This window comes from Rutidosis leptorrhynchoides, chromosome 2 (assembly GCF_046630445.1).
Source record: "Rutidosis leptorrhynchoides isolate AG116_Rl617_1_P2 chromosome 2, CSIRO_AGI_Rlap_v1, whole genome shotgun sequence".
In the NCBI taxonomy this organism is placed as follows: domain Eukaryota; kingdom Viridiplantae; phylum Streptophyta; class Magnoliopsida; order Asterales; family Asteraceae; genus Rutidosis; species Rutidosis leptorrhynchoides.
The window spans coordinates 598,342,081-598,348,113 of record NC_092334.1 but is presented as its reverse complement, the minus strand read 5'-3'; positions in this window follow the sequence as shown (position 1 = coordinate 598,348,113).

Below are 6,033 nucleotides of genomic sequence, written 5' to 3'. Positions count from 1 at the left end.
AACTTTTGTCTAACTTTCGTAAATGACACTTTTTGTTTTTATTTATAAATAGCTTTACAAATTATTCTGAATATCGTTAAGAGGAATAGATTTTCTCAAATCATAGTGGACCTCTCAACAGAGACTTGTAATCATAATTCAATGTTTCTGATAATTCAATCATTTAATATATATTTTTTTAATTTAGCCGAAAATCATATTGAAACAAATACGTTCGTATAAAGTATTATACGTTTAATACTTTATTAATATTCTCAAGTTATAATATATATATATACACATATACATATCTATTTATATATAACGGTTCGTGAATCGTCGGAATTTGGTCGAGGTCATAATGAATGTATGAATACAGTTTAAAATTCTTGAGATTTAACTTAACAAACTTTGCTTATCGTGTCGGAATAATATAAAGATTAAAGTTTAAATTTGGTCGGAAATTTCCGGGTCGTCACAGTACCTACCCGTTAAAGAAATTTCGTCCCCGAAATTTGATAGAGGTCGTCATGACTAACAATGTGAATATTATTATAACGATTATAGAGTTTTATCATGTTCAAGAAGAATGGATAAAATAATTCGATTACTCGAAGCGTGTGAGTGAAGTTATCGTAAATGAATGAAATAAGATAATAGTGATTCGTCGTATCTTTTGACGTCATCATGATTGATCTCCGAAAAGAAAATCTTTGTAATCTACATTGGATTTGATTATTCGGCAATTAAGGAAATTATGATCCTCTTCGAATTAATGCGATAATCCATTTTGATTTCTCTGTCGGATATTTCACTATAAATCCACCTCATTTGTTTTCTTACAACTCACACCTTCTCAACTCATATTTTAAAGTATTTGTCAATATGCTTCATCCAGTGCTGATTCTTGATATACTCCTCACTTTCATATCTGTCGCTCTTCTTTTTCATCTGCCTCCGGAAGAATCTATTTACTTCTACTATACTCTTGGTTTTATAGTGTTTTTAGTTCTCCCGTGTCTTTATATTGCTATATGCATAAATATATACGGTTTGTGATTTCTGGGTTGTTGTTGGGTTTTATATCTTCCCTTATATTTCAAAGTCCTTGCTTCTACTATAATTATTATCATCCACAGTTAATGCTCTCTTTTATTTGCTATGATTTATACTCCCATTTCTAGTTCGGAGCTTTGTCCTTTCGTTTCTTCTTCTTGCGATTAAGCACCGCTTGTAATGGTCCAGAATTCGCAGATATAAATTTCGGAATGAACATTGTTAATGTTCTAGGAAGGAAATTGTAATGACATGATCTTGACTTGTCAAATTACCAGAATACCTCGGAAAAGGCCGAATCATCAAGAAATATTTTCTTGATATTTAGAGATCAAAGAGAATACAAGAGTCGTGTAACATAGCACATGATGACGTTATGATCTGTGAATCATCATGTTCCATTTAGAAACTCAGCATGAATTATGTAATATAATCACGTTGATCAAGTGTCATTATATTATACCAACTCATGCTTCAGCTCCCAACACTTCTTCAAGAATATTCCTATTTTAAACTCGAATGTTTCAGAATTTAGAAACTAAAATAGTTTCTTTTATGATATAATACATATAGCGCGAAGAGGTAAATAATTTCAGATAAGAATAATTATAAAAATATCTTCAGAAGTATGGATGATATTTATAATGAAAGATACGATGATATCTTAGAATGTCTAATATCAGAGGATGATGAAGGATATTGTCCGCAGGGGTTTAGAGTCAGGAACAAGGTATTCGTTAATGACTTCAGCAAGTACTGAATCATTTGGATTCTTTGAAGGTAGGTTCATCCTTTGTGATTTGTCCACAGCCTCCTTCATACTTTGCTCAATCCGTTTTCCAGTTCCAAATCTTCTCTTTTTCTGAGCTTTGCCAATATACTATCCTTTATCATCCAACTTTTTACTGTTAAGGTCATTTACAGTTTTTGCTGCTTCATCAGCATTTTTCAAAATTTCAAAAACTGGTTCACAGTTTAGGGTGTTTTTCAGAAATTTCTCATGCAAAGAATGTAAGTCTTGGAGGTAGACGTTGTGTGTATATGTAATTGTTGATGTAGACATGCTGCGAGGTTTCAAAATACTGATTACTGATTCTCAATAATTGGTATGGCAATTCTTGTTATAAGGTACGAATGAGTATATGATAGGGTTTCGATAATTATAATGATTTTTTTTTTTGGAAAGTCAAAGATCAGTGAAGTTGTTGGTAAGTTTATTCCTAATGTGGTGAATGTAAACGATTCCCCGGTAACATTGGCGAAAGGGCAACGTATCTATCGAGGTTATAATAAGACTTTTTTGATTGGGAAGTCGAAGTTGACTTGCTGGAGCTGTGACAAAACTGTCTATTTTTAAACGGAATTGAAAAGTTATGTTAGCTAGTAAATGCCAAAGGGTCTAACACGGATACGTGTCAAACTATGACTTGGGTTTTGAGAGTTTTTCAGGTGTATAACTGTGGGTAACATGTGGTTGGATCATCATCTCGATTGTTCCTTAGTTGAAGTGTCTTCAGGAATTTTGAAGGGTTTGAGCACATATTGTAATCGTTAATACATATGATGTTCTAACACAGTTTTGAAGTCAAAGTATAGCTTTGAAAGATATAGGAATCTAAGAGTGATGATAATGGTTATATTTCGAATTGAATTATGCGATTTCAAAATCAGAATATGTAATTGAATTTGAATGAGTATGATTGTTTTGATTTATATGAAAGAATGGATATTGTTGTGAAAGTAGGGAGTATAGTTGATGATTGCTGAATCAGTTTCGAAAAATGTAATATATTAATTGTGAATTTATATATCTCTCGGGTATTACCTACCCGTTAAAAAAAAATTCACAATTAATATTTTGTACAACAGAATTTTATTACAGTCTTTATGAAAATATATATGTGCATATTTTCTTCAGATGTAACATATATTTAATGAGTTAATATATAATGAAACTCATTTGATTTACGGTTGAAACTAGAACTGAATAATCCCTAAAGACTTTAGAAATTACATAACTTTTACGGAGTATTTATTCAATAAAATTGAAATTATGAATTAATACTTCATTATTTGTTGGTGTTTGTAACCCTTGCACCATATTCTCTAAAGCCACTACTCGAGCGCGAAGCGCGTTGACTTCTTCTAATACACCGGGGTGATTGTCGGTTCGGACGAGCGGATAAATAAAATCTAGAATTTGATGTAGTATATAATCATGACGAGAAACTCTGGAAATGAGAGAGAAAATGGTGTTTCGGACCGGTTCGCCGGTAAGTGCTTCAGGTTCATCGCCAAGAGGGCAATGTGGTGGATGGAAGGGATCACCTTCTTCTTGTCTCCAATTATTGAGAAGGCTACGAACCTATCCCCAATTCATCCAGAATAGATGATGGCTAATTGGTTGATCCATTCCGGTCACACTGCTTTCGGAGCTTGAGTGGGATTCCATATCGGAATTCGAGGGACTTAAACTAATGACGAATTCCATTTCGTTCGATTGAATAAAGGATTTTTCGATATGAAATGATTTTTCAGCTATCGGGTGGTATTCTAATTACATAGAATATCTATGTATATAGCGCAAAAGATTTCGTAGATTACGGAGGAATTTACTGGATATGTCAGGCAAAGTTTACAGTAACAGATACGCTAAGATATGGATTAGCAGATACGCTAAGATATGAATTTTGTCTATACACTATTCATGCAATCAATGCAGTAAGACGTGTCTAGACTAAGAATGATAAGCAGGCAATTTCCGACAAAAATGATAAGCAAAACTTTTGACATGCAGACTCGGTCGAAGTCCAGGCTCACTAATGCATCCTAACGACTATCAGCTAGACACACTAATGCAGACCTGGTTCGCTAAGACCACCGCTCTGATACCAACTGAAAGGACCCGTTCATATACATTATAAACGATTCACAATAGTTGATTACATCGCGAGGTATTTGACCTCTATATAATACATTTTACAAACATTGCATTCGTTTTTAAAAGATAAACTTTCTTTACAACGAAAGTTGATGGCATGCACACCATTTCATAATACATCCAACTATAATTGGCTTAATAATAATCTTGATGAACTCAATGACTCGAATGCAACGTCTTTCAAAATATGCCATGAATGACTCCAAGTAATATCCTTAAAATGAGCTAATGCACAGCAGAAGATTTCTTTAATACCTGAGAATAAACATGCTTTAAAGTGTCAACCAAAAGGTTGGTGAGTTCATAGGTTTATCATAACAATCATTTCAATATATTAATAGACCACAAGATTTCCGTTTATAAATATATGTACACTCGCAAGTGTATAAAAGTATTCTATAAGTTGTAGGCACCCGGTAACAAGCCTTAACGTTCATGTTTTACCCTCTGAAGTACACCAGATCAGGTGTGTTTAAAATAACCTCGAAGTACTAAAGCATCCCATAGTCAGGATGGGGTTTGTCAGGCCCAATAGATCTATCTTTAGGATTCGCGCCTACCGTACATAGACAAGTAGTTTAATGTTACCAAGCTAAGGGTATATTTCTGGTTTAAACCCACATAGAATTTGTTTTAGTACTTGTGCCTACTTCGTAAAACATTTATAAAACAGCGCATGTATTCTCAGCCCAAAAATATATATTGCAAAAGCAATTAAAAAGGGAGCAAATGAAACTCACAATACTGTATTTCGTAGTAAAAATACATATAATGTCATTTAACAAGTGCAAGGTTGGCCTCGGATTCACGAACGTATCAATATTTAGATTCAATATTGCAGGAAAGTACGTAGACGCAACGGAGATGATAAACACTAGATTGACCTCACGAGCATACCCATGAACCATACTCATCACCTCCATAGCTATAACCCATAATTTCCTTAGCTTCGACTCATTCAAAAAAACTATTTTGAAATCACTCGGGCACCACTCCGTCGTAATATTTTATGTATACTAATAATATATTGAAATAATACAGAGCATATATATATATATATATATATATATATATATATATATATATATATATATATATATATATATATATATATATATATATATAATCAATTGAGAGAGTTTAGAGAAATATATTTTCAAGTTTCTATGAAATAATGAAACCTATTGAATTCTATTTATAATAGATTTTTGAATTATTAAAGTGAATTATTAAAGTATGAATTATTAAAGTGAATTATTAAAGTATGAATTATTAAAGTAAATTATTAAAGTATGAATTATTAAAGTGAATTATTAAAGTATGAATTATTAAAGTGAATTATTAAAGTGAATTATTAAAGTATGAATTATTAAAGTGAATTATTAAAGTATGAATTATTAAAGTGAATTATTAAAGTATGAATTATTAAAGTGAATTATTAAAGTATGAATTATTAAAGTGAATTATTAAAGTGAATTATTAAAGTATGAATTATTAAAGTGAATTATTAAAGTATGAATTATTAAAGTGAATTATTAAAGTGAATTATTAAAGTATGAATTATTAAAGTGAATTATTAAAGTATGAATTATTAAAGTGAATTATTAAAGTGAATTATTAAAGTATGAATTATTAAAGTGAATTATTAAAGTTAAAGTAAAGTAAAAGTAAAGTAAAGGTAAAGTTAAAGTATAGTAAAAGTATAAAAACTATGTATGTATAATACGCGTATAAATATATATAATATTAATTTAAATCGTTATATATATTTAATGAAATAAAATATAAATATCGTTATATTTATTATATTGGTTAAGTAATGAGTTGTCAAAAGTGATTCTAGATATTTATAAAAGTTATATACGTTTTAATAATAAAGTTCTTTTTAAACTGAAAACGTCTTTGTACGTTTGAAAATAGATTAATAGAATATTATGGAAACCAATTCTCCACTAACTTTTGTCTAACTTTCGTAAATGACACTTTTTGTTTTTATTTATAAATAGCTTTACAAATTATTCTGAATATCGTTAAGAGGAATAGATTTTCTCAAATCA